This window comes from Hoplias malabaricus, chromosome X2 (genome assembly GCF_029633855.1).
Source record: "Hoplias malabaricus isolate fHopMal1 chromosome X2, fHopMal1.hap1, whole genome shotgun sequence".
NCBI classification, from domain to species: Eukaryota; Metazoa; Chordata; class Actinopteri; order Characiformes; family Erythrinidae; genus Hoplias; species Hoplias malabaricus.
The window spans coordinates 18,648,815-18,659,580 of record NC_089819.1 but is presented as its reverse complement, the minus strand read 5'-3'; positions in this window follow the sequence as shown (position 1 = coordinate 18,659,580).

The following is a 10,766-nucleotide window of genomic DNA, read 5'->3' as shown; positions in this document are numbered from 1 at the left end:
GATCGGTCCACTTTCAGAGTAATATCCCATTCTCAAATGACCCCACACTGTTGTCTATGTACAACTGTTCTTACATAAGGACTATGTTTGTTTGTTTGGGATGAATATCCTGGTCCTGCTGGACGCTCTGGTGCAGTTTGATAAGCTTCGTCTCAGCTCAGTTGCTGTGAATTTTTGGCTGCTTCCTGTAGTTTTTATGGGGTGTGACATCACATATTGTCTTTTGAGGGCCATTGTGGTGTTTATGTCTCTGCTGGAGATTTCTGACTGGGAAAACTACAGACATTCCTTGGACAAGAAATGGACAATTGAAAATCAAAAAAATGTGTCAATGTATAAGGTTCTGAAATGTTTTGTTCAATGGAAGAAGCACTTTGGTTCCCTAAAAAAGTGAAATGTTATGTTTAAAGGACCTCTATATTCATGCTCCACTCTAGCACCTAGACCACTCTTTGGAATTAGAAGCTCTCATAGATAAACTATTGGACATAAATTAGCTATTTGTCTCTTTTTTAGGTATTGAATTCCCACCACACCCTTACTTATGGATTTGTTCCTTTGTGCTTTCCTATCCAACTGTTATTTTAGCAGGCCAGATTTGACACCTCCCAGCTCAACATGAAAATACCTGAGCCACCCAACACTTAAACTGTCATCGTTCATCCAGTGTCACTGCAGACATTTAAGGAGCCTGTGAACCTCATGGATTTATGGCTTTCTTCTGTGCACACTTGTATACAGCAAGCTGATGTGACCATAAGTAGCTGATATCACAAATAAACTTGTAGCTGAGTGCTCCTCAAGCCTCACAGAAATCTTCCAACATCCAGTGTTAAGCCTTTCACAAAGAGTAGAGTCTGTCACTGCAGCCAGGGGAGATGTTCACTTACATGTGGATATATAAAACACATAACATAGTCTTATTGATTTCTCAGACTTTAAAACCACCTACTGCTTTGGGCTGCTTTGTTAAATGTGGATTTGAGGCTCTTTACTTATTGTAACTTACATTAAGCATGTTGTGAATTACATCAGGGGTGCTTTTGAACAGATAAATGGACTTCAAAGTGTGTTTAACATACAAATGATCTCAAACACCTTGTATATGTTTACTTCAGCCATACAATGAACCAGGAAGGACATGGCTACTTTTGATCTTCTCACACTGTTGTATGTGGCTGTGGTGCTAATAGGCTCTGGGCTGGGATAAGAGTGGAAATGTGGTCATGGAAATAAAAGCACTGACTTCCTGTGGACTCCAAACATGTTTTTGGACATGAGGCACATTCAGGGAAACCATCTTGAATAATGAAGAGAACTAGACTTTTAGACTTTTAACACTTTGGATATGAAAAATTTCACCAGTCGTTGTTTATTATATCATCGCTGTCCGAAGAAAAACATCTATCTCCAAAAGAGTACATTTACAGGAGAAAGGCTAAACCTTCTTAACTTTCAATAGATATCAATTTATAATGATTTTATCGTAAGTCATTTTGGAGCTTTTCTATTGGTCCATCCATCATGGAATTTTCACACAATGTGAACTCAAATTACGCAGTAAACTAAAAATCAACAAAAATGCACATACATATTTTTTTATTTGAACAGTGATGATTTTCAATGACAACTCATGCGGAGTTAAATATTTAAAAGTATGAAAGAGTAGGCTATAATTCCAATGGTCTTTTAAATGCACCTAAATTTAGTGGAAACTTATAAATCCAACATTTCTTCAGAAAAAAGGGTTATTATAGAAAAAAGCTGCAGTAAAGCTTTATTCTAGATGTACATTGGTGCAAGAATTCAACACTGTGCATTCAGCACTGTATTTAATGAGATTGAATAATTATTTTGGAATCTTAAACACCACACCAGCTCATTCCAAAGGTATGCTACATCTCTCAAGAGAAAGTACTTCCACTGCTCTACAGCCCAATGATGGAGGAATTTATACCCCTAACACTGAGCATTTTGGCATTTTTTAAAAGTATAGCCCCTTCATCACCTTCTTCAGACATTTTCGAACAACCGACTGCTTTGGAATTTGTGACAGGATACACAGGACTAGCATATGTACCTCATTTGAAACATTAAACTAAAGGAGAGAGCAGACCATGAGCTTCTTTCCCATGACTGAACTGCAGCTATTTCCACAGAGCATGGAGCCACACTTTCCCCCTATGATCACTGATCCTTGGCCTCCTACAGAAGAGAGCTAGAGGAATATTATGTTATAGAGCTAGAATAACTTCAAAGAGATTCTGATTTAAAAACAAACATTAAAAAGGAAACCTTCATTATAATCAATGAAATGTAAAATTACTGACTCCCTTTGCAGTGATTGTGATACGAACCATAGTTGATGTAATTTACACTGCATACATAGCCATTTTTAAAAATGATTTATGATGGCAAATTAAACAAATTTCTGTTATTTTGTTTTCAATGCTTTAAATTAAAGTTTTTATCACCACCACTGTAAACCATTCTGAATCAGTACAATACTCTAGGGCCACATTTCACATCGTATTACAATCTTTTTGTAATGTAATATAATGTGCAATTATTTGTCACACACACACTGGAACACACTAGAAGCGTTTGGGGGTTCAGTGCCTGGCTCAAGGGCACTTTAGCCATGTATGTTCCTGCTCATCCTAAGGATCAAACCGGCAACCTTCCGGTACCAAGCCCAGTTCTCTAACCGTTAGGCCAAAGCTGCCCCCTTCCATTCCATTGAACATTTGGCCCTAAACAGTAATAACAACTAAGGAAAACATTTTTTAAAATGTATTAACACTACAGAGTATTGTTTCCTTTCATGGTCCTGAGGCTGCCTGTTGTCTGGCTTTTGCTGTGGTTATTAAGATGCCTTCTGAGCAATGTTAGTGTGAAGGTCGTGTGCATGTTGGTGTGCATGGCAGGTGGAATCTCAGACATTTTTAGCAATTTACAAATTGGTTTGACACATTGTTTAGGTTCCAATAAGAGGACATAGCAGTGAAAAAGAGATGTGTAGTCAACCTATAGCATGGCTACCCAATCCTGGTCCGTTCCTGGAGATCTACCACCCTGCATAGTTTAGCTCCACCTTTAATAAAAAAACACCTCATCCAGGTAATGAAGGCCTTGAGGGGCATTTGAATATTAGAGCTGGGTGAGTTAGGTTTGAAATCTCCAGGGTGGTAAATCTCCAGGACCAGGATTGACCAGCCCTGACCTAAAGTTAGCTATCTTCCATCATCCATGCTGATGACTGGGCCTGCTGACCATTTGTTTGGCATTTTATTCCCAATAGTGACTTAGGATTTAGTGCTGCGTTTGTGTCAAGCTGACAGGGAGGAACCAAATACATGCCAGACCACTCTGATCTGAAGCTGAAGCAACATAAGACAAGGAGGCGAAGATAAACTGGGGAACTGAGTGGTGCTGCTGTGTCCCAAGAGATCTGTGGATGGAAAAAGGCCACAAAGTTCCCAAACACCCCAGTCATGACGGGACTTTTCCCTGACTTCACCTTCTGCTTCATTATCAGTGATTTCACAGAGGCTTGTTGGAAATATATTAGTCTCAGCTGAAACTCCTGAGAGAGTTCAGAATTTGTAGAGGGAAAATATAAATTAGGCCAGTCTAAGAAAAGAATATACAGAATGTTCTTTGCTGATGTAATTTGTTTATAGTTTACAGGAAACTATGGATGGTCTTATAAGAAAAACCAAATGCTGGTCAGAAGTGTAGTATACCAAGAAATGACCACCATAGTATCACTGTTCAGGTAGTTCCAAAAGACAAAAACAGTGCTCTTTAAGGATATATTAGATTACTGTCAAATAGTGCTCTAAATTAAAGATAAACAGTTGGTGGCAAACACATTCAAGCAAAATATAATTATTTTTTCAGGCATGATAATAACTTTCGCAGTCTACTTAAAGGAGAATTGTGGCAAGTTTTCTTATAATAAACTTGAAGACAATGTAGATGATTCTGTTATTCTCACAGAAAAACAGACTCCTACTCGTGTAAGGTGGAACAGTGTGTTTAGTAAGAAGCGAACAGTACCCTGTCCGTAGTTAAAGTTTGTATGCTTTTATCCACTGTTTAAATTACCACAGAAACTCATCTATAACTCAAGTCTGTGTTTATTTTAATGGAAAGGTGAGAATTGGTATGAAATGGGAATAGAACAATATCTTTAACCCTTTTAATAATTTTAATTGTTCTGAGGTCTCCTCTCTGTCCAAATGTCTATATATTCCGTTTCTGGGTATTGCCTGACCCAGAGACACACAGAGAGAAAGCCTGAGTGATTTCAGACAGAGTTATTAGTTTCTTTCCCATTTATAGTGTCAGAGCTGCGTATAAGCACTGGACCTTTTTCGAGCATGCAAACAGACCAGAAAGCAAGCAGTCAGAGTGCTGCTCATAGCTAGTAAAGAAACATTCTCTGAATTTTATTTAAAAAATAAGATTTATTGAGTAAAATCACAAACATCACCTTTAATATGCCAATTTAATAGACTACCTCAAATACAACTTTATTACAGAGGTGGGTGAATGTGGCATCAGGAGTCTAGCCCAGTGATTGTTTCTGTAATGATGTGATGTTTTTGCCGTGGGGTGTAATATACCCCAGTCTACCACATGGAGGGGAACAGACCTGTTATGCTATAACAAAAGCCACGTCCTCTTTCTAGAAGGAGTTTTGCACATTCACAGAATAAAATACTGTGTAATGTATGAAAGAAACACTTTAGTGACTGCTTTACTTTAAATAGAGAGCATTAATCTGTGATTTTTACATAAAATGTAATGTTATTGTTGCAAGAGTGTACCTGCTTTTCCTTTGATTCCTGTTTCCTAAAACAAAGTAGACATAAATGCTATAAACTGAAATATCTAAGCATTCTAATATGAAAATGATCAATAAATGTTTCTCTGCTGAAGAAGTCTTACAAAGGCAGGGCATGATGTTTCACTCAGAAACAGCTCTTTAAACTTTACAGTTTTTTTAAATATTTAATATCTTTCAACTTATTCTGCTGACAAGTTTTACGATTTTCGTCAGTTTGAGCTTTTAGTCAGCATAACAATCAGTGCCTTTAAATATGAACTCTGAATGGCTTTTTATGTCTAAATAAATGATAACCCTCTTCTCTGTTGGGTGGGCTTTAGAGAATAACACAGAAATAAAGTAGTGACTAATGAGATTCTTTAACTTTTCCAGGATATAAATTAAAGTATTCCCATTACAGATTAAAAGACAGTAATTATTAGTTTTTGATTGACCTTCTGTAACTACGATAATTCCTTGAATAAAATGGCACCATATTTACCCAAATATTGGTTTTGAATATTGTAAACACTACCAACTAGAGTAGAGAACACCAGATTGTACAGGACAGGGCAACTCAGTGACCACTGACCTATAGTATTAAAATATTCAGCAGGTTTACTGGTGGCATACGGCTGCTGTAGACCCAGCTGGGAGGCTCAGGTTTGGCACAGCGGAGGTCATGTGGCCATAGTGGGTGTGCTGAGAGCAGGGGCAGGGTTAAGAGAAGCCGGGCGACATGGGGTCTCCGCTACAAACCTTCACACAACCTCCCCCCAAACAAAAGGGGGAAGTGTCTCTGTGTGACTTGGTCCAAAGTGACTTCCTGTTTGTGATTCTGAGGCCAAATACGGAGCCAGTTACCAAGTCCTCCTGCAGTTATGGCAGTGCTGGAACACAGTGGAGCTCGCCAGTGTCTCTCCTCACATTGCAACTCTGTAGGTGGAGCATCACAATGCTGGGAAGCAGCTGGACTCACCGTACATGAGACAAGACTGTGTTTTTGTGTGCAATTAGCAGCAGACAGCAAACAAATATTTTATCGTAATTAAGAGGAGCTGACTCATACTGTCAGTGTTCATATTGAGCTGAAGCTACACTCCTACAAATTAAAGAAATGACACATGTATTTGAAATGATGATATAAAACAGACACTTCTGATTTCTTAAAGCACAGTGAATAATTTTGAAGAAAAAAAATCTTAGCTGAAACAACAGTTGGGAGGGTCTTAAGTCAATGTGAGGGTGTTAAGGCCCAGTTTAGTTAAGAACTGAGTATAGCTTCTAGAGTTAAATGTTCCTCATAGAGCCAAAAAAAGCTGTTCTTAACCTGTCATTAGAGATGCACCAATAAACCAGATTTGTAAGATTTGGGAAACACTGCCTCAAAAAACATTTTGGTGAATGACTCTTTTAAAAAGATATCTCAGTCAAAAAGACATAGTAAATCTGCTCATATAATAATCAAGTAACTTAGAAACAATGCATAATAATATGTACTTTCAACTTCATAAGAATTTTCCAGTAGTTTTTCTATGTCATCATTTAAAAGAATCACCTTCACATATTTTTAGCATTTATGTATTTTTAGCATTTTAGCATTTATGTAAGTGTAACACACTTATTTTATGTAATTTTCTCCCTTGTCCTAAAAACTTTGTGGCATTGTGTGATGAATGTAGGGGGTAGTGGGTGGTGGTGGTAGGGCAGGATGCATAAATCAATTGTTGATTCACTAAGGAAGCTATAATGCTACAATGGAGTGACAATGGGACATTGTACCAGTTTCAGGTGGGCTGTACTCCAGCAGCAATATTCTGGTCATGAAAGGCCTTGAAATCCAAGGTCTGGTTTAGCAAAATCATACACACTAATACACACGTTGACTTTGTTTCACAAGCTTCACAAACTATCACAAAATCCCCAGTGTTTGGTTCTCTTTTACACTATTCATTTGTTTCCAGCTGGACTTTATGAACCCTGCTGCCTCCAGATGTTTATTCAGCACTGGCTGCTTTGGTGTGTAATCTTATTTATAAAGGACTCTGTAATTCAGTGGCAAACGTTTAATGAAATGATTTTACCACTGAAACGCATGGCTATCTGGTTTCTGTAGATGGATGGGTAAAGCAGCCTAAACTTTATTTCCTAAGCTCTCTTTCAAAAATTATTTTAAGGGCTAATATATATTTTAAGAAGAAATAGTAAAAAGAAATGTAAAGCATGTTTAATCCAGCATTTAAGCTGTTTGTGGTGCCCTTGATTGTAAAAATTATCATAGAAAAGTGAGAATTATAAATTCAACATATGTAAAAGCTGTAAAATGTCTGTAAACATGAAAAAAGGAATTTAGGAACTACAGCCCTGAAGAGACCATTGCACAATTTATTTTTTTTTTTTGTATTTTTGAGGGGAGTTTGGTAATTTTTGATTGTTATCTTTTAATGTAATTTTGAAATAAATCTTCCAACCACTGTCCAAAAACACGTCAGTAGGTACGGTTATTTGTCCACAGATGTGAGTGTGTGAGAGAGTGTGTAATTGTGTGATACCTTGTAATGGACTGGTGCCCTGTCCAGGGTGTGTTAATGTGTTGCACCCAATATAGGTACTGGACCCACCAAACCATGGCCAGAAAGCAGTCACAGAAAATGAATAAATTAAACAAGTAATTTTAGAAACATTGAGTGATGGTGGCTGGGCTCTGAGGTAGTCAGTCCTTAGTTCTAAGAACACCTACATTAATTTGTTTGATTTACAAATGTTCTTTTTGCCTCTACATCTTTTCAGACCTATAGCACTGAGTTATCTCACAGTGAAAAAGTGGGCACCACAAACTGCACACTGCAACTGGATACTAATCAGCATAAGATCCTCTAACTCACACTGAATTTAACGTTGGTCTGAGAAACTGGCCCTAAGAATTTATGGCTCTAAACATCCCATGTGCCTAGGTGTGAAACATAGCAGCTAACGTTCTGTTTAAAAGAATTAAAGAAGGTGTTTTTAGGGCCTTATAACCATTAAAGGTATGCTGAGCATTGTAGCACTTCAGTATCTCACCGTGTACAATGCTAGCACTGGATTTGCCCCATCATGATGGTTTAACACCGAGACACTATATTTAATTTAGGTTTACAGGTATGTTTTGGTAAATGTAGACCCAGCACCCTGACCAGTGGAGGGTTATTTTTACACACGCTAAAATTTGAAGCATGAGGTGATTAGTCATGCCCATTTTTTATCATGGTGTGATAGTTTTTTTCTTTACTAAATGGCTTGATGTGTATTTGGTGTGATGCCACAAAAGAAAAAGTAAAGAAAATAAAATCTTGGGTCCAAAAATAACTTTTTCATAAATGGTTCATTACAACTTTAGATAAAACCACTACATTTACTTTTTAAATGAAAATAAAATGTTTTTAGCATCACTCTGATGAATCTAAATGTATCAACTGCACATTAAATGCATCAGAAATATAGCTGTATTCCTATATTGAGCAATTCATTTATAAGTATAAATAGTCATTTTTCTACTCAGGTCTACTCATGACACCCAAAGCCAGTCCAGACTTTTCTGGGGCCCTAAGCAAAATTTTGATAAGGTACACCTCTGTATATTCATATGCTTAAACCAGATGAAATTCACTTTTAACCATTCTTTATCTCACAGATGACAATATTTGTTCTTTAACTTCTAAGATTATCCAAGTAAAAGATCCTTGGTCTGACCAGCAATCTCAAAAAATTAGAATATCATCAAAAAATTCATTTATTTTAGTAATTCAATTCAAAAAGTGAAGCTCATATATTATATAGATTAATTACAAACAGAGGAATTTATTTCAAGTGTTTATTTCTTTTAATGTTGATGATTATGGCTTACAGCCAATGAAAACCCAAAAGTCATTATCACAGAAAATTTAAATAATCAACACAAAACACCTGCAAATTTTCCTAAGCCTTTTAAATGGTCCCTTAGTCATGTTCAGTAGGCCACACAATCATGGGGAAGACTGATTTGACAGATGTCCAAAAGGCAGTCAGTGACACCCTCCTGTATCCAAGCATATTAATGGAAAGTCAATTGGAAGGAAAAGTGTGGTAGAAAAAGCAATAGGGATAACCGCAGCCTTGAAAGGGTTGTTAAGAAAAGGCCATTAAAAAAATTGGAGAAGATTCACAAGGAGTGGACTGCTGCTGGAGTCAGTGCTTCAAGAGCCACCACACAGACGTATCAAGGACATGGGCTACAACTGTCGCATTCCTTGTGGTAAGCCACTCATGGCCCAAAAACAGAAGCATCTTACCTGAGGAGAATAAAGGACTGGACTGTTGCTCAGTGTCCAAAATCCTGTTTTCAGATTCATTTGGAAATCAAGGTCCTAGAGTCTGGAGGAAGTGTGGAGAGGTACACATTCCAAGTAATAGTTTGGATCTCCTATGTAATCCTTAAGACACTCTATTAAAGTGTTAGCCGTCCATAGGCTGATAAAGTTGACATATGAATATGCTGTTAATTATATTCTTGCTGACATCAGAAAAATGATTAACCAAAAACTATTGTTTTTTGCAGCTTGATTTTCATATACAGACTGAAAATTATGCATTGTGAAACATTAAGCTTATTTAAATCCTACAGTCAACTCATCGTGTAAATTTGGGTTTCCATGAGATGGGCCCTTTAAAAGTTTTATTTTGTCTGAAAGGGGTAAAGCCAATAAATATTTGGAACCGTATACTTTTATAGGTGCATTGCACCTGCATTCTCAGCAGTAGATAAATAATAAAATGAGATTACGAATGAGTCTGCTTTCTGTCCAGTGGCATTATCCCAGTGTTTGCTTAGTGTAAGCCTCATAGATTTAACCTGTAAACATCAAGAATCATGTTTTATGTGTTTGACTTTAAGGCTTTGGTGTTCTGGTTAGTTTTACCTTGCATTATTTAGAATACCTTTCTTTTATATATTTAGATTCATTACTATTGTCACTCATTAAGTACAACCTAGAGAAGAAATGTAACCTATTATAATTATGTTCATACATCCACCATTAGAGATATGATGGGTGTGCCTGAACAAGCCAGGGCTAATATGTGTGATAATAAAAAAGTTTTGTTGTTAATGGATGGGGCCATGGACTAGCCCCAGCATGTCTTCAGGCCACATCTGCCGCTGCATCTTCTAACCCTTCCCAAAGCATTATATAGTAATGAAGGCAAGGTTTACTTTTTCTGGGCTGCAGTCTGTTCCCAAACTAGGCCCATAACTTGTGGATTTGACTGTAGCCCACTTAATCTGTTTCTCAGTAAACAGACAGTCCACATTCATGAGTCAGACAGCGCTTTGAGGCCTATAAAACCGGAATGCAGCTGTCTACTTTAAATATTACCTAGACAAATGCTAAAGTGATTGGGCTTATGGAGTGCAGTCTGCGTTTGCTCATGGTTCCAAAATCATAATATACAGTTGGTGTATTAAACTTTGAATGGTAATTTTTTTCCACCTAGACACGTGTGTTCAGCATTTAGATTCAGTACCATGAGACAAGATCATTCTTCATACACTTTATACATTTAGTCAACATATATTTCCATATGTTTAAAATTCTTTATTAAGAGAGTGGAATGTTGTATTCAAGTGACTGGCTTTTCACAGAAGGATTCTATCCCATCAACTCTAATAGCCAAAAGTAACTAAACTTAAAGGCAAAATTTGTCAGCGTCAAATAGACAGTGCCTAATACTTTAATTTTTTGGAGAAAATCAAGCTTCACCCTTGCTTCAGATTCAGATTCAGTTTTGTCTCTGTTTTGACCATGTAAAAACAAGTACTATGGGTTTGAAAGGATGTGTAGCTGTCAAGAAACCACAACTGAGATAAGAAAACTAGTAAATCAAAGACATGATGCACATATAATTTAAAACATAA